The sequence below is a fragment of the Aotus nancymaae genome, unplaced genomic scaffold (genome assembly GCF_030222135.1).
Source record: "Aotus nancymaae isolate 86718 unplaced genomic scaffold, 86718_ANA_hifiasm-v0.15.2.pri h1tg000041l, whole genome shotgun sequence".
NCBI classification, from domain to species: Eukaryota; Metazoa; Chordata; class Mammalia; order Primates; family Aotidae; genus Aotus; species Aotus nancymaae.
In genome coordinates this window covers 7,190,963-7,214,266 of record NW_026988455.1, presented here as the reverse complement: position 1 = coordinate 7,214,266, position 23,304 = coordinate 7,190,963, and the positions used below count along the sequence as shown (strand labels likewise).

At 46.0% G+C, this 23,304-nt stretch overlaps 1 long non-coding RNA gene across 2 annotated transcripts in view; it reads left to right on the top strand.

The window, feature by feature from the left end:
• The window catches only part of LOC105710652 (uncharacterized), a 44,848-nt gene extending 23,106 nt beyond the window's left edge, over nucleotides 1-21,742 (top strand). Inside the window, exons 3-4 of one of the 2 annotated variants that reach the window (XR_010336958.1) lie at nucleotides 13,220-13,343; nucleotides 17,884-21,742. This is a non-coding gene — a long non-coding RNA (uncharacterized LOC105710652). Of the gene's footprint in view, nucleotides 1-13,219; nucleotides 13,414-17,883 lie in introns of those variants that run through there. The other variant, XR_010336957.1, reaches the window with a different exon arrangement.
• Nucleotides 21,743-23,304: the final 1,562 nt, after the last annotated feature.

Below are 23,304 nucleotides of genomic sequence, written 5' to 3'. Positions count from 1 at the left end.
ATCTTTTAATACACCCTTTTCAGTTCAGCCATCTTTGTCTTTGGCCACTGTAATGCAATCCCTAGCACCTATAAGCTGACAGTGTACACTGCACAGAACTGTGTTTCTGTGTGTGTATCGTGGTGAGGGAGTGGGCAGGGGTGGTGGTGGTAGTGGAGAGTGGAGCCCTTTGGGAAACATTTCCATTCATAGGTTTCATGGGTCCCCTTCCCTGCAATTTACAGGATTATGTGCTGATGAGGATCATTTCAGTGGTCTCTTTGACCTCTATAAAGCTCTCCATTGTTCTTTCTAACCAGGGATCAAAAGTGTGGAAAACTTTTGCCTTGAAATGTTTTTATTCCAGCAAGAAGACTCAGTTTTAAACACAAAATATACTTGTTTTAGCTCTGTGCTTCCAAACTTCCAAAGAGAAGATCTTTTAGAAATGTGCTGGATTCTCTGTGGGTTTGTGTTTATTAATTCCCACCCTTCGCACAGTATTTTGTGGTGGCATAAACATCATTTTAAAACAGGAAGTTAGCTTTTAGTCATTAGTCTGAAATCAAGTGCTTCAGAAAAAATGAAACCGGCTTCAGCCAGAGGAGAATTTAACATGACAAAAGTCACAGCAGGAAATTAGGTGACTCTGGCTTGGCCTCTCCATTCACAGCTTTTGGGTATGTTCATTCATTTTGTCCATCTCTTAAATACCTACTTTATGCATGGCCTCATTTAACACTCTAGTGCACACCAGTCAAATGAGCTACTCAGTCAGACTGCAAGGACTCTGATAATACATAGGCTTCTCATGTACAAAGATGGGGAGAAGAGGCATTATTTTCACTGCTATATAAATATTTCATTGTGTGAATGAAACACGATTCACTTATTCATTCTCCTGATGATAGACAACATTTTGGGTTGTTTCCAGTTCTTTTCTATTACAGACAATGTAGCAATGAACCATCTTGCACAACCCCGTGGTATACACGTATGAGTTTCACTAAGGCAGCAGTCTTCAAAGTGTGATCCAGGGACCTACAGGGATCCCCAATGCCCTTTCAGAGGGTGCACACGAGCAAAACTTTTTTTTTTTTTTTTTTTGAGATGGTCTCACTGTGTCATCCAGGCTGGAGTACAGTGACACAATCTGGGCTTACTGCAACCCCTGCCCCCCGGGTTCAAGTGGTTCTCCTTCCTCAGCCTCCTGAGTAGCTGGGACTAGAGGCACACGCCACCACGCCCAGCTAAGTTTTGTATTTTTAGTAGAGACCGGTTTTCACCATGTTGGCCAGGCTGGTTTCAAGCTCCTGACCTCAGGTGATCTACCCGCCTTGGCCTCCCAAAGTGCTGGGATCACAGGCATAATTTACCATGCCTGGCCGCAAAACTATTTTCATAATAGTTTTCACTCTCATCCTGTAGGGGTATGCTGTGGAGTTTTCTGGAGGCTGCATGACACATCCACAATTATCTGAAAAGGCTATTAAGATACTCCTACCTCTTCTAATTACATATCTGTGTGTGGCTGAAATTTTCTCATATACTTCAACCAAAACAACATATTGCAACACTTGAATACAGATCGAGATTCTAGCTGTCTTCTAGTAAGCCAGACAATAAAACAGATCATAAAATATGAAACAATGCCTCTCATCTCCCTAAATTTTAACATAAATAGAATTTTGAATTTTTTCATAAAATGTGTTAACATCCATTGAGTTTATTTTAAAGCTGATTAATAATATTTTAACTTTTTCAGTTTTAATTTCTAATACTGTAAATATAAATATAGCCCACATAAACAAAAGCTTTTTGGCATCCTTGATAATTATTACTTTTTTGGAGACAGGGTCTCATTCTGTCGTCCAGTCTGGAGTACAGTGACACAATCATGGCTCACTGCAGTCTCGACCTCCTGAACTCAAGCGATCCTCCCAAAGTGCTGAGATTGCAGGCATGAGCCACCGTGCCCATTCCGATAATTTTTTTTTGAGACAGAGTTTTGCTCTTGTTGCCCAGGCTGGAGTGCAATGGTGTGATCTTGGCTCACCGCAACCTTTGCCTCCCAGGTTCAAGCGATTCTCCTGCCTCAGCCTCCCAAGTAGCTGGGATTACAGGTATGTACCACCACACCTGGCTAATTTTGTATTTTCAGTAGAGATGGGGTTTCTCCATGTTAGTCAGGCTGTTCTTGAACTCCCGACCCCAGGTGATCCACCCGCCTCAGCCTTCCAAAGTGCTGGGATTACAGGCGTGAGCCACCGTGCCCAGCCCCATCTGATAATTTTTAAGGGCATAAGAGTCCTAAAACCAAAAAATATGAGAAGTAGTGCCCTAGGGTATATACCCAGGAGTTGTGATGTAGGTACACATTCATCTTTAAATGGTTAATCTAATAATCACTGATGATTAAGTTCAGTTTGGTATCATTTATATAGAGGCCCCCAAAGCAGCACAACTAAGCTTTATACAGCTCAGAAATGCATGTCTATTTGCTAAAACTGAAAAAAAAAAAAATAGAAGGCAAGGTTAAGCTCAAAATGTAGGATAGTGTTTACTTTTCATGGAGAGGCAGGGAGATGGAGGGAGAAGGGACAGATTGGATTGCTTCTTAGGTAGAGTGTTTATTACTGTGCTTTATAACTTACAGATCTGCTGCATTTTTCTTTTATATGTGTTAAATATTACATACTTTTTAATGTAATAATAATAATAAAGTTTCTTTATTATTAAAATAAATTAAAAATAATAAAGAAACAGTTTCTGCCCTCAAGAGGCTCCCTGTCTGCCGATTTTGAGTGGAAATCACACTCCTGTTTCCTCTGAGTTTCAGCTCACTGAGAAACTGACCAGGAATCAGTTCAGCTGAAAGGTGAGGCTCTATTATCTGCAAAGCTGGATTACAGAATGTGGAGGCCAGTGATTTTCTCCTCCTTGCCTACCTGATCCAGTTGGTCCTGTGCAAACCAGGGAGTCCCCTGCTGACTTCTCCCCAGGTGGCAGGATCTGTCTGGTGGAGGAGGGGACCCAAAGTTATGCAGGCGTTAGGGGATGGTGCCTGTGATATTAGAACCCAGATCTATCCTTCTCCAAGGTAATGGCTTTTGCTGACCCTTCTGGGCCTCAGTTTCCCTTCCATAAAAAGGGAATAGCATCTTACAGTTGTGTCATGAGAAGTCATTGTGTATCCTAGGGCAGCGGTTGGCTTTCCTGTTTCCCTTCAAGTGAAAGGTCAGGCTACACCCCTAGGATGACCGTACCCACCTCTCTGGGTTTGGCTGTTCTCAGCCACTTTGAGGGCAGAGATCTATCCAGAGAGGGCAATACCATGACTCATGCCACAGGCGACACAGCTCATTCCACATCATTAATTCTCCCACGTTTCCAATGCTTACATTTTATCTCCTCACTGGGAAACTGTAGGGGAACTCCTCTCCCTCCCTCTCCTTCCTTCCTCCATTTACGCTGGGTCACCTCCAGGCTTCCCTCAGAGACTCACACTCTGGGACTTGATTCAAGGCCGGTCACTTACCCCAGGCAGCAGCTATGAGAGATCAGGTGAACCCTCCAAGCAACGAGCTATGAGAAACACCCACAAACCACAAGAATGGGCCCTTGCACTGTGCCCTCCTCCTCTCAGACACGGGACAACGGTGGGCTCAGCTGGGCTGCATTTAAGAGGCTGATGGCCCTCATCTGCAAGCCTGGTTTAGAACCTGCCCATTCAATTTGGTTTTGATTCTATTCAATTATATTTAATTCCTTTCAACAGTGAAGTGTCAGGTGCTGGGCAAGGCCAGTATGTTTAAACCTCTGAGGCTCACCTCCCCAGAAAACAACTTTGTCAGTGACAATTCCAGAAGTGGAGTCTAATTCAAAGGTATTTAACTGGGACAAGGAATAGGAGGAGAGGGAACTGCAGGCTAGGTGGAAACTGACCAGAAGTCAGATCACCTGAAAGTCCAGGCTCTATTATCTGCAAGGCTGGATTAGAGATTGAGGAATCCAGTTCTCTGCTCCTCCCACTGAGGCCTCCAAGCCTCACCAGGGAGATGGGGGATTCACCTCAAACAGGCCAAGGCCACAGACAGCTGGTCACCCCTCAGTGTAGTTTAGAAACCTGTGTGTACTGTGGAGTGGGAGCAGGAAAACCAAGGGGAAAAAGAGCACATCATGAGGGGAAAAACAGTTAAAGCTGTCCCCTTCAGTATCCTCCATACTGGAAAATTCCAATTCTGACTTTTCAGTTCATTTTTTTTTTTTTGAGACAGAGTTTCACTCTTGTTGCCCAGGATGCCCATTGCAATTCCCCTTATTGCCCAGTGTGGTGGCACCATCGTGGCTCACTGCAACCTCCACCTCCCCGGTTCAAGTGATTATCCTGCCTCAACCTCCCAAGTAGCTGGTATTACAGGAATGCACCACCACACCCAGCTAATTTTTGTATTTTTAATAGAGCCAAGGGCTCACCATGTTGGTCAGGCTGATCTTGAACTCCTTACCTCAGGTGATCCGCCCCCTTCAGCCTCTCAAGGTGCTGGGATTACAGGCTTGAGCCACCGCACTGGCCTCCAGTTCATTTCTAATACATTAAAAAATATGTCCATCTATTTTGAGGGAGCAACTCTGATCACAAGACAGTAGGGAGAGGTATCAAGGTGAGCCGGTGAGAATGAAACAAGTTACGCTAACTAGTACATTGCAGAAGAAACTGTACATGTCAGCCAGACCTCTAACAAGACAAAACAAGATCAGGACAAAAAAAAATCAGCAGATTTGAAGAATGTTTACATTCTTGCAACCACAAATGGAAAGTGAGCTCAGAGCCCAGTAGGAGTTTAACAAAATAAAGTTCAAAGTGGAGGCTGCTCTGTGCATATTCTACCCCCTGGTTGTCCTGGCAATGAAACATCTGCCTTACGGTAATGAAGTCATATTGAGAAGAAACCCACGAGTGCAAGAGAGCGTGTGTGCCTGCAGACTTGCTGTTGATGCCGTGTCTGCCTGCAGCCACTACTGTTTTACTCACTGACAAGGTGCCTAGCAGGAAACCCCAGGTACCCAGGCCTGGGAGGTCTCAGGAGCCACACCTCCTGGAGGTCTGCTCGAGAGGCTTGCCCTCAGAGACCTGCACTCAGGAGGAGGGGTCAGAGAGAGTAGAACCTGGAGTCCGATCCTTGGCTAGCTAATTAATTCTTGAGCATGTTGTGGAGATGTCATGGAGAAGGCAAAATGAGTAAGATGGGATCCCTGCCTTCGAGGGGCAGAGAAAGTAGAGGTGCGTATGCATAATTAGTTGTGATAGAAGGCTGAGTTGAGAGAGCAAACAGAGTCCAACAGAAACTCTTTTCCTCTTCATAATTATTCTTCTTTTTTTTTGAGAGAGTCTCGCTCTGTTGCCCAGACTTGAGTGCAATGGCACGATCTCAGCTCACTGCAAACTCTGCCTCCTAGGTTCAAGTGATTCTACTGCCTCAGCCTCCTGACTAGCTGGGATTACAGGCATGCCCCACCACATCTGGCTAACTTTTGTATTTTTAATAGAGACCTGGTTCCACCATGTTGACCAGGCTGGTCTTGAACTCCTGACCTCAAGTGATCCACCAGCCTCAGCCCCACAAAGTACTGGGATTACAGACAGCAATCGCACCCAGCCTTCTTTTTCTTATATAGGTCATGTTTTTATGGAAAGGAACTTAACAAGGATGAAAATAAGCAAAAGGAAAAGATTAAAATCACTCCAAATCGCATCAACCAGAGAGAACCACTATTAACATGTTAACATTACCATTAAAGGTGTATCTTTTCAAACTTTTGCTTATGCAAATAGATGCATACGTTAAAATACAGATTTGTTCTGTCTATATAAACATTTTTTTCTGAAACAAGATTATTCTATATATAGGATTTTACCTTTTGGCATCTAAAAATACACCATGAGTATATGTTCAAGGAACACGAATATACAGCTAGCATCGACATATTTCATATCTGCACTGCTTCCATGATTTGACCTTAAAATAATTTAGCCAACCAAGGTGGACAGATGGCAGGTTGCTGTCCTTTCCCTCAAGTCGAGTGAGGGGGTCCCGATGGCGACACGCATTATGGTGCGCAGAGCCCACGCTGGGGTTGGATCCTGCTTGAGAAATCTCAAGGGCACGCGGGCTGGCCGGTAGCCGATGGACAGGATAAAGGGCAGAAGCTGTGCCGGGATCAGCCACCACTCCCGGGGGTGTCGCAGGCCAGGATTCACGAGCATTTCCCAAGGACCACAGGCCCAGAGAAAGAAGTTGCTCGGTGATGACCTCAACGTAAAGGTTAGAGCAGAAGGGAGCTTGCACTTTGTTTTGATGCTAATGAGGGCCCACTGGGAGACAGAGGAGGGAGATGATTCTGTTAGAGCCAGGCAGTAGGAGATGAATCTCACTGTGTGTAAGGCACCTGGAAGGAGCGGAGACAGGAGACTAGGAAATCAGTTCAGAGGCTGTTATCAAAGTCTGAAGAGAAACATTCCCTCCTTCCACAGGAGTTACCAAATCTGGGCTCAAGTCCCACCTTTCCCACTGATGAACTGGAATCAGTCACTTCACTTTCCTGAGCCTTAATAGCTCTCCAGTAACATGGGCGTAAAAACAACCCCAACAAGGGATGAAAATGCTTCGCAACTTGATAGAAGTGGTGGTTGTACATTATGAATGTACTAAACACCACTGGATTTTATTTTTGAAAATGGTTAATTCTATGTTATGTGAATTTCTCCTCAGTTAAAAAACAGAATAACCCATAGGGTTGTTGTGAGGATTAAGTGAATCCGGTGGGTTTGTTTGAATAGTCACTCTTTTCTTTTCCTTTTTTTTTTTTTTTTTGAGACAGAGTCTCGTGCTGTCGCCCAGTCGCCCAGTCTGAAGTGCAGTGCTGCTGTCTCTGCTCACTGCAACCTCCGCCTCCTAGGTTTAAGAGATTCTCTTGCCTCATCCTCCAGAATAGCTGGGACTACAGGCACGCGCCACCACGCCCAGCTAATTTTTTTGTATTTTTTGTAGAGACGGAGTTTCATCATGTTGGCCAGGCTGGTTTTGAACTCCTGACCTCATGATCCACCTGCCTTGGCCTCCCAAAGCACTGGGATTACAGGTGTAAGCCACCATGAGTGGCCCTTTTTTTTTTTTGAGACAAGATCTAGCTGTGTTGCTCAGGCTGGAGTACAGTGACACGATCTAGGCTCACTCCTGGGTTCTAGTGATTCTCCTGCCTCAGCCTCCCAAATAGCTGGGATTATAGATGCACACCACCATGCCTGGCTAATCTTTGTATGTTTAGCAGAGATGGGGTTTCACCATGTTGGCCAGGTTGGTCTCTAATTCCTGACCTCAAATGATCAGTCCGCCTTGGCCTCCCAAATTTCTGGGATTACAGGTGTGAGCCAGTGCAACCAGTCTGAATAGTCACTCTTATGTGAGCAAACGTGAAACTGCCTTACCATCTGGCTCCTGGCCACAGCCTCATCCTAGTGCTGGTGAGGAGAGGGAGGGCCAGGTCTCTACCCACTTCAGTCAGGAGTCCACTGAAGAGACAGTATCCCCATGGGTGCTGTACAAAGTGCCCTAGAGCAGCATTCAACCTGGCTCCCACCATGGAGGACACCATAGGGGCAGCCACATCTGTGCTAGTGTTGGTGTGGGCGGGGGGACTAGCCATCCCTTCTTCCAGAGCTCCTTCAGGGCTGGCTCAGCCAGGCGACCACCCAGGCTGCCTGAAAGTTCTTGCCTTCCCAGCCCCCCAGCACCCAGCCCATGTCTTTGCTTTCTTTTGAGGGTCCCTTCCCATGTCCTCCCTGTTGCTGGTCTTCCAGCTGCTTAGGGAGAAGCCATTCTGCTGAATTCCAATCCAGAACTTGCTTTCTCACTCACTGCTAGTTAAGAGACGCATGTAAATCTCCTCCCATTCTGGCCTCATGCTCAATATGTCATTAATTCCAGGCTAACATTTTCTTTCACTGGCTCAATGAGGACAGATGACATCTGTCATTGATGGCTCCTCCCTCGTCTGTCCCTGGTCCGTCATGGTTATTACATGATGAACTCTAGGAAAATAGTCTTTGAGGAAAAATGGATGGCAGAGAGAGAGGAAAAAGAGACCTTCTTAACATTTGTTCCCAAAACAGACCATGTCAGGTAGAAGCACACCCAGTAGCTCCTTGCTTGCCAGCACTTCAGACCTCTGGCTGTTCTGGAGGGAGCTGTTGCAGGAAGACAGATGTAAAAAAGTTAGGGCTTTTCAGACTGCAGTGGAAAAGGAAAAGGCCGAGAGGCCAGTCTCAAGCCCCCTGCCCTCCTCCTAGCGAAAGCTGAAAGTGCCCATGATGCTGAAATGGCATCGTGGAAGAAATGGCAGTGATGATGCCTTCCTCGTTTCTGCGTGAAGAGCTTCTACTCACACTTTTGGGAAGTTTTGCCCATCCCCCACAAGGAGATGTTAGGACTCCCTGCTTTGTGCTCTTCAAGGGGTTGTGCCAAGGCTCCATGCAATGTCAGGGGTGGGCAGGCAGAATGCTTAGCTCAGGGCCCTTCCTCTCTCCCCTGTGGAAACATTCCCATGAGGGTCACTGGACATCGTGTGGGCAAGTGAGCTGACACTCTAAGCTATGAAACACCATGTTAAAAATAATACTTGGCCGGGCGCGGTGGCTCAAGCCTGTAATCCCAGCACTTTGGGAGGCCGAGGCGGGTGGATCACGAGATCAAGAGATCGAGACCATCCTGGTCAACATGGTGAAACCCTGTCTCTACTAAAAACACAAAAAATTAGCTGAGCATAGTGGTGCGTGCCTGTAATCCCAGCTACTCAGGAGATTGAGGCAGGAGAATTGCCTGAACCCAGGAGGCGGAGGTTGCGGTGAGCCGAGATCGTGCCATTGCACTCCAGCCTGGGTAACAAGAGCAAAACTCCGTCTCAAAAAAAAAAATAATAATAATACTTATCTGGCCGTGTGTAGTCAGTTGCTTGTACCTATACTGAGCTGTGAGCTCTTTGAAAACGAGGATACTTTATTTAAAAAAAAAAAAAAAGAAGCCGGGCGCAGTGACTCATGCCTGTAATCCCAGCACTTTGGGAGGCTGAGGCAGGTGGATCACAAGGCCAACAGATGGAGACCATCCTGGCTGACATGGTGAAACCCCGTCTCTACTAAAAATACAAAAATTGGCCGGGTGTGGTGGTGGGTGCCTGTAGTCCCAGCTACGGGAGGCTGAGGCAGAAGAATTGCTTGAACCCGGGAGGCAGAGGTTGCAGTGAGCCTAGATGGCACCACTGCACTCCAGCCTGGGCGACAAGAGCAAAACTCCATCTAAAAAAAAAAGAGTGTCAACATCTAGCACAATGCTGGGCACAAAGCATGAACTGATAGACTCAGAAGGGAAGGAAGACTGTCTTCATGCAGACCCACGCCTGGGCAGGAAGGCTGGCACCTGGCTCTTTAGAGCAGCCCTGGCTAGCTTTGCTGGAGTCAAGGCCCCTGGCTGGCTGCTCATCTTCCCTTGGAGATGACTGTCATCCTGCTTGCCTTGGCCTGCTCCCAGCAGCTCTTGCTACCAACTCTACAGACTCCTGGGTGGCATGCTTGAGTGCTCACCCAGCACTCAAGCATGACCTGTTTCCTCAGGTCCTCCTACCACCCACTACTGGCCTCTCTCACTGGACCAGTCCTTGCTTCCCCAGACTGACCACTGTATGACTGACCCACAGTATCTTAGCAAGCCAAGCTTTGGGCCAAATGTGTGGCCCAAAGCTCAATCTATGGATATCACATTATGGAGACCATTAATGCTATGGACTGCTGGGCAAGCGATGAAAGAGAGAATATGAGTAGACCTGGGTTCAAATCCTGGCTCTGCCACTAACTAGCTGTGTGACCCTTACCAGTTGCTGAACTTAGAATCTCAGTTTTCTCATCTGTACATGGGACTTAAAAAGAAAAAACCCAAACCCTATCTCATACAGTTACTGTGAAGAGTAAATACTATGGTGCATATTACGCCTCTGGCCTTGTACCTGACACTTGGCAGATTCTCAATAAGTGTTTGTTCCTTCCCTTCCTTTTTTTTCCACCAAGAGCTCTTCCAAGTCTAAAAGTCCCTGAGCCTTTGAAACATATGTTCCCTTGTCAAACTATAACTTGGGAAGGTCAACAAGCTGCTAGGAAGTTTATCTTTCCCAGAGCAGCAAGGATCCCAGGTGACAGAAGCAGCCTCTGTGTCCCATATTACCCTGGAAAAGATCTCTCATTCCCAGTCCAAAGTCCGACTAATGAAGAGAGGGTGTTGTAGGCAATCAGAGTTCATAAACCACACTCGACTAAGTAGATGAAAGCAGGTTCAGTCTGCAGAGACGCTATGAGCGAACAGAAAGCCCAGAGAGGCCTGGGAATGGCCCCTGGGGCTCAGAGAGAGAGCAGTGACCTGAGAGTAGATGTGTCTGAAAACAACTGGGAGCAAATGGCTTAGCCAGGAATCCTCTGCACTGGGTCAGGGAGGAGCCTGCAGCCTCCCACGCAGACTCCCATGGAAACAGATGGGCAGAACTGAAGGCAGCATTCGCCCTGGCCCTCTTCTTCAGGCAGGTGAAATGGGTCAATTTTGGAGATGCCAAAATGAACAGAAAGAGGAGGAGGACGAGGCAATAGCGTCGTCCTCTGTTAATCCTGAGAGCAGTGGCTCTCAGAGCAAGGTCCCAGGGCTAGCTGCAACATCTGATTTCTGAGTGTTTATTTAACATGTTGCTAAGAATGGTTTTCTTATGCCACGTATCACCTGGCTGCATCTACATTAAGCTAGAAACTTAAAGACTTAAAGATAATATTTCCTTTACAAACTTGATGACAAACACACCTCTGTGTAATTCGGACATAGCAAGTGAAACCCCAGCGAGAGACACCACTCTCATTATAATATAACCTCAGTGTTTTCTCACCCTACCCCTCTCCCTGTTCCTTTTGGGTAAATCTCTTAAGCACACACTAGCAATGGGCAAATATTTGTTGAGTGTCAAATAAGTGGATTGGCTCAATTTGACTTTAAAATGCCCTGCTGTTGTGCAATACAAAGAACCAAATTTGTGATCAGACCTTTAGCCTCCTGAGCTGATGGGACTATCCACAGCACCCACGTGGGTAACACATAAAAATCTTGGGGAATTGGACACTGAGGGGACTGTACGAGTCCAAGTTGGCCAGCACAGGTCACGTAGGGGTGTTCTGAATTTGCAGAGATGGCTATAGCCCTCTGTCCCTGATAAAGTCCCTATCTCCAATAAAGTTCAAAAGAAGTGGACACTGAACACACGTCCACTTCCCTTTTTATTATTTTTTTTGAGATGGAGTCTCGCTCTGTTGCCCAAGCTGGAGTGCAATGGCACGATCTCCTCTGCTCACTGCAACCTCCGCCTCCCAGGTTCAAGTGATTCTCCTGCCTCAGTCTCCCCAGTAGCTAGGACTACAGGCGGGTGTCATCACCCTCAGCTAATATTTGTATTTTTAGTAGAAATGGGGTTTCACCATGTTGGCCAGGCTGGTTTCGAACTCCTGACCTCAGGTGATCCACCCGCCTTGGCTTCCCAAAGTGCTGGGATTACAGGTGTGAGCCACTGCACCCAGCCCACTTCCCCACCTTCTAAACCACCTGGGGTCTTGTCCTTGCTGACCAGTCACTTGGTCGCATGGCCTCTGCAATGCAGAGCAAACTGGAACCAGAGCACCAAAAATGTCCTGCCAGTTTGCCTCCTAGGGGTGTGAATGTACATACTGCCCTTCCAGTTCTGGCCCCACGGCCTTAATTGATTCAAGCCCTCAGCATTTTCTTTAACATCAGATACCTCAATAGTCTCCTGGGCCTCCCCGACTCTTGTCCTGCTCATCTCTACTCATCCTTTCCACTTTCTACATCTAGCTCACCGTGTCACTGCCCACCCCTGCTTACAGGATGAAGTCCTAACGCCTTGGCAGGGCATTCAAGGTCCTTTGCAATTTAGCCACAGTCTACATGTCCGTCTTTACTGCCCATAGCCAGTGCCTCGGCCACACCTGCCTCCTGCCTGCTAGTGCCCTGCTCATTCATACTTACTGGCCACTGACTGAAAGACCCTTCCTCCTGTTATCTGCTTGGAGGATTGTGGCTGCTCTTTCCAGAACCTGCTCAAACGCAGCTTTCTGTGAAATGGACTACTATTCCCTGGTAGCTTAGACAGGGCCCTGGTATTCGCTTAGGCTGGAATACAGTGGCTATTCACAGGTGTGATCATAGCTCACTGCAGTCTAGAACTTCTAATTGCAAGTAATCCTCCTGCCTCAGCCTCCTGAGTAGCTGCGTCTTCAGGCGCTAGCCAGCTGAATGCTTTCTTACATCTTTACTCAGCTGGCAATTAATTCTCTCTCCTCCCCTTTTCTCACCCACAATTTCCCAGTCTCCTTTAGCACTTGGCTCCACTATCACGTTTAAATTGTTTAAAAATTATTTTTGACACAATTTCAGACTTGCGAGAAAGTTACAAGAACAGCACAAGGAATTCTTGTATATCTTTCACCCTGATACCCTAAATATTGTTTGCGACATTTATCTTAACCTTCCATCCACCCAATTACCTGTGTATCTAGGTTTTTTTCTTTTTCTTTCTTTCTTTCTTTTTTTTTTTTTTTAGACAGTGTCTCACTCGGTTGCCCAGGCTGGAGTGCAGTGGCACTATCTCAGCTCACTGCAACCTTGGCATCCTGGGTTCAAATAATTCTCCTGTCTCAGCCTCTGAAGTAGATGGGATTACAGGTATGTGTCACCATGCCTGGCTAATTTTTGTATTTTTAGTAGAGATGTGGTTCTGCCATATTGGCCAGGCTGGTCTTGAACTCCTGACTTCAGGTAATCTGCTTGCCTCTGCTTCCCAAAGTGCTGGAATTACAGGCATAAGCCACCGAGCTAGACCCTACCTATCTTTCTATGTACTGTATCTAGAATCATAATTTTACTTTTTCTGAACTGCTCGTGAGTTACTTTACAGACATTACTCCCCTCTACTCCTTTACTGTATAAACCAAGGACACTCTCTTAGGTAAGTATAGATAATAATCAAAATGAGGAAATTAACTTTGGTACCAACTATTTTATCTAGTCCACAGATCTTATTCCAATTTCACAAATTGTCCCAATAACGTCCTTTTTTTTTTTTTTTTTTTTTTCCTTTTCAGAGATAAGACCTTGCTCTGTTGTCCAGACTGGAATAAACTGGCACAATCATAGCTCACAGCAGCCTCAAACTCCTGGCCTCAAGTGATCCTCCAACCTCAGCCTCCCGAAGTGCTGGGTTTACAGGTGTGAGCCACTGTGCCTGGCCTCAGTAAAGTTCTTCAAAGCAAAAGAAAGCCCCGGGTTATACACCACATTTAGTTGTCGTGTCTCTTTAGTATCCTTTAATCTAGAACTGTTTCTTCGTCTTTTTTGTTTTTTTTTATGACAACCACATTTCTGAAGTGTCTACGCCAGTTGTTTTGTAGAAAGTTCCTCATTTTGGGTTTGCTTGGTATTTCCTTTTGATGAGTTCTTGTCGCACTAATATGGCAGAACTATCCCAGAGGTAATGCTCTGTTCATCTCAGCATGTCATATCAGGAGGTCCGTGATGTCAATCTGTTCCATTTCCGGTGATGTTAACATGGGCCCTGTGGCTGATATGTTGATATGTCTGAGTCCGCCTCTGGCCCGTGAAGCCATTCTCAAGGTCAGAGAGGGACTCAGCCTGATTCACCCCTGGCATCACAGTACCTGAGTATTTAGAATGTGGGGAGGTGAGGAATAAACAGCTACGGAGCCCCTCCCAAAATGCCCGGCTCTGTTCTCATTTAAAACTCACAGCGACCATATAATTTATCCTCACTTTACAGGTATACTCAGTGAAGATGAATAATTTGCCTAAGAGCATTTGACTTGTAAGTTGCAGATCCAGACTCAAATCCAGGTCTCTCTGCCACTTCCCATAACACTAATGCCCTGGAATTAATACACCTAGTCAACATCATGTATTACTTTAAATGAATATTTTTAAAAAAATTAAACAGAAAAATTGGCCGGGCGAGGTGGCTCATGCCTGTAATCCCAGCACTTTGGGAGGCCGAGGCGGGCAGATCATGAGGTCAGGGGATCGAAACCATCCTGGCTAACATGGTGAAACCCCGTCTCTACTAAAAATACAAAAAACTAGTTGGGTGTGGTGGCATGTGCCTGTAATCCCAGCTACTCAGGAGGCCGAGGCAGGAGAATCGTTTGAACCAGGGAGGTGGAGGTTGCGGTGAGCTGAGATCATGCCACTGCACTCCAGCCTGGTGACAGGGAGAGACTCCATCTCAAAAAACAAACAAGCAAAAAACAATTAAACAGAAAAATCTAACAACGAGATGACCAAGGAACTAAACACCATTCTATATCAGCGAGGATTCATTTTTTTCTTCCTTTTTATTCATTGGTCCCTTCAACAAATATTTATGATGGGCCTACTATGTGCCAGATGGTGTTAGCGCTAATAGGGACATAATAGTGAATCAGGAGCTTACATTCTAAATACCAGAAACCCCAACTAAGGTCACTTCAACAAGAAAAAGAATAGCATTAGAGTAGCTCCAGGGTTGGCGAATTTAGTGACTCAGAGGTTTCATGGCTAAGGGTTGGGTTCTCTGAGACTCTTTCAGTCTTCTCTTTCAGGCAACAAGGTGTTTGCTTTAGTTTTAAGCGAGACATTCTCAAAGGAAACACAGGGGATGTTCCTGCTGTTGTCCCTTTATACGAGCAAAGAAAGTCTTGCGAGAATCCTCCCGGCTGACTTCCCTTCCACCTCATTAGCCAGAACTATGTCGACCCATGCCTAAATCCACACTTGGCAAGAGGCTGGAGCCAGCACGCCTGGCTTAGGCACTGTGGACTCACACCCCGACCCCACTCCAGACCACCTCTGAGCTCAGCCTTCCCCAAAGCGTTTGTCATCGAAAGAGTAGGCGAATGCACAAAATTGCAACTTTCTTTTAAGAAGGAAAGAGGGAAAAGGTTGTTAAATAGCCTACTGACAGCATTTTTCAAACCTCGCCTCTCCTAGTTTACCAAATATTGAGACTCTGTGGCTTCTTAGAAACTCTTGTTTATACAAATATAAATTTCCCTCACTGCTATGCCTTGTATTAAGTTCTGCTTCTTTTGACTTACTGTTAAGTCACATAACGTCTTTCTCTATATATTCCTCTATCTTATCCCATTCCAAATAAGGTTGCCTTTCCATGAGTATACAGAATCTTAACCAGGGGAGGTTTAAAAAATACTTAATAACTAGTACTAAGATGTTCATTGATCACTGCTTCAGGTGGGATCCTGGAGGCCCCTGGGCCAGGCATTTACTGTTTAGGTGCTGGATCGCGGGAGGTTCAGGAGGATCCCAGGAGAGGGGCAAGGGCAGCTTGGAGGATACTCCAGCCCTACTATTTACCAGCTGGTACGAAAGTTTTTAACAACTAGTATAACAGTCCCCACGTCACAGGCTGGACGTCAGCGCGAATCTGCACGATGGCCATTTCCTGTGTGAGTGTAATGACCACAGCACAATTTTCCCAGCTTCTGCCCCGCCGTCAGGCAACTGGGCTGCCTCTGGTTTTAACTGCGACATCAAGCTCAGTTCTACACAACTCTATATGTGCTTTTGTTATTTGTATTATATACTTATAAATATGTATTTCATATTTTTTTTCCTTGGAACATATTCCCCAAAGTGGTATTTCAAGGTCAAAGGGTCTGATCAATTTTATAATTTGACACGGTGATTTTAAAAAGCATTTAACCATAGATTCAGAAACATCCTTGCCCATTTTTTCACAGACTCCTGTTGCTGGAGAGCTGGCAGGCAGCACAGTATGGTGGAAGGAGGGTGGGTGCTGGAGTCAGGAGAGTTGGACTCAGGTCTGGGCAGTGATTCTGTACTAGGAGTTGGGGACTTGGCAGTGTCTTCGCCTCTGCGAAGCTTGGTTTCCCCAACTGTGAAATGTGAAATGGGGGAGGTGACCTTTCTCCCAGCACCAGGCACAGCAGGCATCAGTTGCCTATATCTGTTCCTGATCGTGGCCTGAGACCCTGGCATCCTTGTCACACCCTCACCCTTGCCCGCCTTTGTGGAAGGTAGGCTGAGTAACTTGACTTGAACTTGACTTGTCCAAGTGTCAAGGAAGGTGTGGTTTCTGCACCATCAGGAGGTGTGTAGACTGCCATCTTCTGGTGCAAAGTGTTAGTGTCCAGATGACTTGGGGATCAAGCTCCCTTGTGTCCCCCTGAAGATCTGCCCCCATGGGGAAAGCTGCAAGAGAAGGGGGGGGAGGTTCTCCCAACAGAGGCTGGCCCTAGGGTCTGGTACTTTAAGGTGATGTCCTCCTTCTCCAGTGACACTGGGAGAGAGGAAGATGCTGGGTTTTGAAAGGCTGCTCGTAAATGAAGGTGTTTTGGAGACTGTGGAGGCGATGGCAAAATGTGTCTTTGCAAACACAGGAGGTCTGTATCAGTGATTTATTAAACCTGTTCAGAGAGGCTGAGAGCAGTGGTCAATCAGTCCACAAATATTTACAGAGCACCTCCCATGTGGCAGACACATGCTCTGGCAAACACTGTTGAATAAGACAGGCGGGGTTCCTGCTCTCATTGTCTAGTGGGAAACTTTGGTGATAAGATTAGTTCTTATTTAAGTGCTATGCTTTCTTTTATTTATTTAGTTGAAGATAAACAGAAAATCAAAGGTAATTTAAACCATAATGTTTTGCCTCAAACACTACAGCCGTTTTTATTTCAATACCTTCCAGCCCTTGCAGATGTGTATGCACACTTTTAACAGAGCTATAATCCTAATGCATATGTGATCCTGAAGTTTGTTGTATTTGACTGATAATAAACACCTCTACATTGCTATCAATCTTTATAATTATCCTTATCGCTGTATAAGAGGCAAATGTGTGGCTGTATCAAAATCTATATAGCAATTCTCTTAAGTTTAGACTTTTTTTTTTTTTTTTGCTATAATAGATATTGCTGATGTTGACTTCTTTATGCAGATTTGTTTGTTTTTTGAGATGGAGTCTCGCTCTATCGCCCAGGCTGGAGTGCAGTGGTGCGATCTTGGCTCACTACAACCTCTGTCTCCCAGTTTCAAGTGAGTCTCCTACCTCAGCCTCCTGAGTAGCTGGGATTACAGGAGCCTGCCATCATGTGCAGCTAATTTTTGTATTTTTAGTAGAGATGAGGTTTCACCATGTTGGCCAGGTTGGTCTCGAACTCCTGACCTCAGGTGATCTACTTGCTTTGACTTCCCAAAGTTCTGGGATTACAGGGCATGAGCCACTGTACTGGCCTCTTTATGCAGATTTTTATTGCATTACTTCTGAATAACCATGGATATAGTTATTCCTATGTGTTTCCATATTACTTGCCAAAGGAACTATTACTAATTTCCAATGCCACCAATATTAGATCAGGAAATCAATTTGCTTCAACATCAGGTACATTGAATATTGTTGCTTTAAGGCATTTTTGAAAATATTTTAAAAGTCCTAAATTTGCTTTGTGCAACATATCTTTAGATGCCAGCAGTAGGCAGGTTCTTTTTGTTTTTTGTTTTTGTTTTTTTTTTTTTTGCACATATGCTATTTATAATTGCTCTTGTGTGAATGTCCGTTTATATTGTAGTTAAAAATTTGAATGAGTCCCTGGTTTGATGGCTTTTCTTAAAAGAAAGAAAAGCGATAGAAGATTGCATTATTGTAGCCCAGAGGATCAGAATGGTACATATGGTGTTACTCATTGGGTTAATAACTCTCTCTCTCTGGAATCTTCCCAAGAAAGCTCAGCTGTTCCAGGATCTACAGTGCAAGTCTCTGCTGCTGCCCACAACTGCTAAGTGAGAAAAGTGATTCTATGACACCCTTGGCGTGCTTGACTCAGTCATGAAAATGACCTTAATTCTCAGTGTTTATGAAAAAGAATTGGATACCAGCCTAGGTTACAATACTGCAAATGAAAAGCATGCGACTGGAGAGTTCATTTGTTTCCTAGTGACTCAGAAAAACGTGTGGCATCCTTGAGTGTCTCAGCTGGGTGAAGGCCTCTTCAGATATGGCCCAAACCAGAGAACTGAAGTGACTTGCCGAAGCTCACACAGCAAGCCAGAGGAGGGCTAAACCCCCAGCTGGCATCTATGTTAAATGAACCTGGGATTCTCTCCTTCCGGCCTTCCTCTCCTCTCCATGTCTTCTTCTCCCACCCATGGCCTGCCTCCTCCCAGCCTGCATAATTACCAAAGCACGCTCTGGGAGTGCCTTCTGCAATGGGAGTAGGTTTCCTTTTCCTGCATACCCTCCAACAAGACCTCTGGGACCTTCTCTCTGAGAATTCAAAGTACTATGCCACACAGTGTTCTGTGCAGTAGCTAAAATATTTTGCCAGTGCACAAGACCTTCTCAAAAAAGACTACAGATGTTAGAAGCTGGGCCTGTGTGAGGGTGGGAGATCTTGACTTTGTCAGAAAGGCTTTTTGGTTTAAAACCTCACCATGCACAGTGGCTCACTCTGTAATCCCAGCACTTTGGGAAGCTGAGGTGGGTGGATCACCTGAGGTCAGGAGTTCGAGACCAGCCTGACCAACATGGTGAAACCCCGTTTCTTCTAAAAACACAAAATTAGCCGGGCATGGTGGTGCATGCTTGTAATCCCAGCTACTTGGGAGGCTGAGGCAGAAGAATTGCTTGAACCCGGGAGGTAGAGTTTGCAGTAAGCCAAGATCATGCCATTGCACTCCAGCCTGGGCAACAAGAGCAAAACTCCATCTAAACAAACAAACAAACAAAAAACACCTCATTACTGTTTTCTGGGATGATTAGATGGAGAAAAGAACTAACATTTGATTAACACTTACTGTGTAGTAGGCACTACCTCCCTTAATTTCCTAAAAACACCTATGAAGTCAGAGTTTTGGAAATGGAGGTTCAGAGAGGTCAGGGAACTTGATCAGGTCCCACAGCTATGATGTTGCTAATCCACTGCTTCTGGAAGGATGAATCATGATCACCCGGCGGAAAGGGGCTTTTTCAGACTGGTACTCACATGTTTCCCAGTGAGGGCAGCTGCACCCTATGGTGCTCAAGGCAGGACATCACCCCACAGACATCCTGGTCTGGACAAGGGTCAACAGACTGATGAGGTATGGCAGGAGCTAGAAATCCACAGGGAGGGTTTGTGATAAAGCCAAAGAAAATAGCATCTGGAAAAGTTCCTTCGGGAAGGAAAAAATAGAAGAATCCTAAAGATTAGGACAAGGGGAGTGTAACTCAAGGCCAGAGAAGACAGAGGCTTGGTGGCTGGGAGGGTGCAAAGGGGCAGGGCCCAGGACAGGCTGACCTATTCCCGGGAGGATGTGGGGGGTGGGAGGATGTGGCAGGGCTTGGGACAGGGAGAGGCACCCAGGCAGAATCTCAGTCCACCACACTTGGAACAGGCAGGGTGCAGCTGGGCTAGAAGGAGCACTTGACCAGGAGATTTAAGACCCAGTTCTGGCTGTGTAGCCTCAAACAAGTCACATCAGCTGTCTCTGACTTGGTTTCTTTCTCATTAAAAATAGGCATAAAAATAATCTCTGCTGCCTCTGAGTGTGATTATGGGAATTGACTGAGTTAACTCATGTAAAAGTGTTTTATAAACTGTGAAACACTATACAAATGTCACAGAAGGATTATTAGACACAGCAGTAAGTTCTAATTCATTATTATTCAGAATTCCAGCAACTCAGCTTATTCTTGGCCGCGTTTTATTGACAAGGCAGCATCTGATGCCCATTGAGATTCTGCTCATTAAAGCCTGGCACAGAACGAGGCCTCCGTGTTAGCACCCCTCCCCACCCAGCTCCTTTGTCCTGATGTTCTGACACCCTCAGTCCAACTAGGATGGATCTCAGCTACATAGAAAATTCTCTATATATAGTGGTCTGACTGCCCTTGAAAAAACCTAACTCTCATTCTTAACAAAAGCTTTTGGTGAAAACTTCATTCATACAAGAATATATATATATATATACAACGTGTAAATACAGGTTAAGGAATAACAATAGAACAAACCATACACTAAACTTTAGAAAAAAATATTACCAGTGCTTGCAAAGCTCCTATTGTCCTTCCCCGATGCATTCTCTTCACTCTCCTATTCTTGATTTTGCATTAATCTTTCTCTTGCTTTTTATTGTTTTGAGATAGGGTCTCACTCTGTCACCCAGGCTGGAGTGCAGTGGTGTGATCATGGCTCACTGCACCCTTGATCTCCCAGCTCAATTCATCCTCCCACCTCAGCCTCCCTGGTGGCTGGGACCACAGGCACATTCCACCATACCTGGCCACTTTTTTATTTTTATTTTTAAAGATGCAGTTTTACTACGTTACCCAGGCAGGTCCCAAACTCCTGGGCTCAAGCAATTCTGCCTCAGCTTCTCAAAGTGCTGGGATTACAGGCATGAGCCACTGAGTTCAGCTTCCCTTACTTTTTAGGAAGAGCTTCACCTCATATGTATCATTCCTAGTTTTTCTTGTCTCTTAACTTTTATCCCGTGGATCATACTGTAAGTATTCTTTTATAACTTGCTTTTTGCATCTGTAATCTCCCTGTGTTGGTGGATGCAGCTGTAGTTCATTAATTTTCACAGCTATATAGTATTCCACTATGGGAATATGTTAAAATTTGTTCTTTCTACAGCAAATGGACATTTGAGTTGTTTCTAATTTGGGACTGTTTTAAACCACGCTTGTTTAGGTCTCCTGTTGCCTATGTATGAGAGTTAATATTTATCTAGAGATGGAATTACTGAGTCATAAGGTCTGCATGTCTTTAATTTTATCAGATAAGGCCAAACTGTTCCAAGTGGTTATACCAATCAACTCTCCCACCAACCGTGTATGAGAAATCTTTGCTCTGCATCCCTGCCCCAGCTTGATATTGCCTGTGTTTTAAATTTCTGCCAGCCTGGTGGCTGTGGAATTGTATCTAATTTTTATTTTAGTTTGCATTTCCCTTATTCCTAAGCAGGCTGAGCATTTTTTTCATATGTTGATGGTTTTTTTGTATTTCCTCATCCCTGAAATGCCTGTTCGCATCTTTTCTCCATTGAAAATATTAAATTGTTCATTCTTATTGATTTGTGGAAGTTTTCAAAATAGATTCTGGACAGGAATCCTTGGCCTGTTGTATGCGTTACAGCGATCCAGTCCAGTCTCTGGCCCGTCTTCTCACTGCGTTACGTTTTTTATGACTAGACGTTCTTAATTTTAGTGCAGTCGCCCTTCCTCTTTTCCTTGCACTTTTGGTGTCTTGTTTAAAAAGTGATTATTTTTTTTAACCTGAGGCCCTAAAGATGATCTGGATTTTCTTCTAAAAGTTTCAACATTCCAAATGTCTTTCTTGTGACTGCTCTGCCTGCTGAGCTCCTGAATCTTTCCACAAAATGCTTCTGCAAGCCAGAGGCTATTTCTATTCTAGTGGGCCTCGTCTCCGCACAGAGGGCCCCCCGACTTCTGCCAAGTGCTCAGAGAAAGGCTCCATTCAGGAGGCAGGCGGCTCTCCATGGCCGCCTGTGTCCCACGCTCTCTGCCGCCTGCGGGCCCCTAGGAGGCGCCTTTGCTCCAGGCCTGGAGCTCCCTCCCGAGACTCCTCTGCGCCCGGCTCCTGCCCGGGGCGCCCTTCCCGCCTGCAGGCGGCACGGGGGCGGCATCTCCTCTGCGTGGAGCCAGGATCTCTGCTTGGGGCCACTGCCCTTGGGCCTCGCTAGCCTCGTCCTGCCCCCGACCGCTGGGGCTGGGCCTCTTCCCATTCCTGCTCCCCTAGTCCTGCCTTCAAATCTACCTTCCCGCCTCCTGTTCGGACGCCTTTCTTGGAATCCTCTTGATTCCTTCCTTCTTGTCTTTTAGGGAGGCCCCACAGCAGCATCTTTTATGGGCCAGATGCTGCTGAGGTTTCTACCTACCCCAAACTATTGCAGCATGTAACTGAGGAAACTGCAGGCTTCTCAAAGGATCAGACACCAGGGAGCCACAAAAGGTACAAAACCCGAAAGGGGCACCGCATGTTTGAATGTTAGATTTTGCCTGACCTTTTCAGCTCCACCGATGAATAGCTGGCTCTACAGTTTCCTCTTTCCTCGGTTTTCTTATCTGGAAGACCGAGTGGATAATCATTGCCTTGCCGTTTCTGTAAGGATGAAATAAGATAACTTGGGTAAGGTACATGGTGCCTGGCACATAATAGGAACCCACAAATACTAGTTTCCCTTTGTCTTAGCTTGAGACCCCAGAACACACAGCCAGAGGCTGAGCTTAGGCACAAATGCTTTCTTGTCTGGCTTCATCTCAGGGAAGCAAGAGTGGAGGAAAAAGAGAAATGAGGGAGGCAGGCAGGAAGCGCAGATCCAGGGTGACATGGAGGGGGCAGAGCAAGTCAGGGGCCATGCGGGGTTTCTCTGGAGAGGCTGCATGGAGACCCTGGAGGAGAGGAGAGCACCCTACCTGCCGATGCCTGCCCACCTCTTATCTCTTACTAGTCAGTTTCCATGTGGGAGGTTGAGTCCCCTGCATTCTAGGCTGTTTCACTCGGAACCCTTCTGGAGGACTCCTGGGGAAGCCTCAGGTGTGCGTGCCTGAGAGACTGCAGCTCCTGTTGTAGTGGGAGGGATGGGAGCCACGCCACATGCTGACCCTTGTCCTTGGGGGAGCCTGAGACAACTAGTGGTATTAGCAGATGTGGTGATGGTGGTGGCTGTTAGGGCTCCATGACAGGGACAGTGTGAGTTACCAATATACTCTGGCCAAGAAGCAGGGTGAGGGGCCCAGGTACGGGATGGGAAATGCAGGTGTGCTGAGTGGATCTGTGGTGTGTGTAGACTGCATTTGGTACACCTGTCACTTTTCTTGTGTTCATGTGAGGTCTGCTTCCCAGGACAGTGAACAGCAGGCACATTCACATTCATCGAATACCAGTAGGGGTACAGAGATCAATGAGGCAGGCATCAGGTCTATGGTTGCATGCACTAAACAAATACCATATTTCAGAAAGATGGGGTGTTTTTGCTCACATTGTCGTCCAGTGCAGGTCAGTGGTTCTCCTGCGTGGCTCTCCTCCATGCAGTGACTCAGGGATCCCGGCTGCCTTCATCTTCTGAAACCATCATCTATACCTTCCCGGTCCCTGTGAAAGGAGCAGAGAGGATTGAAGGCTTGCATGAGAGCTTT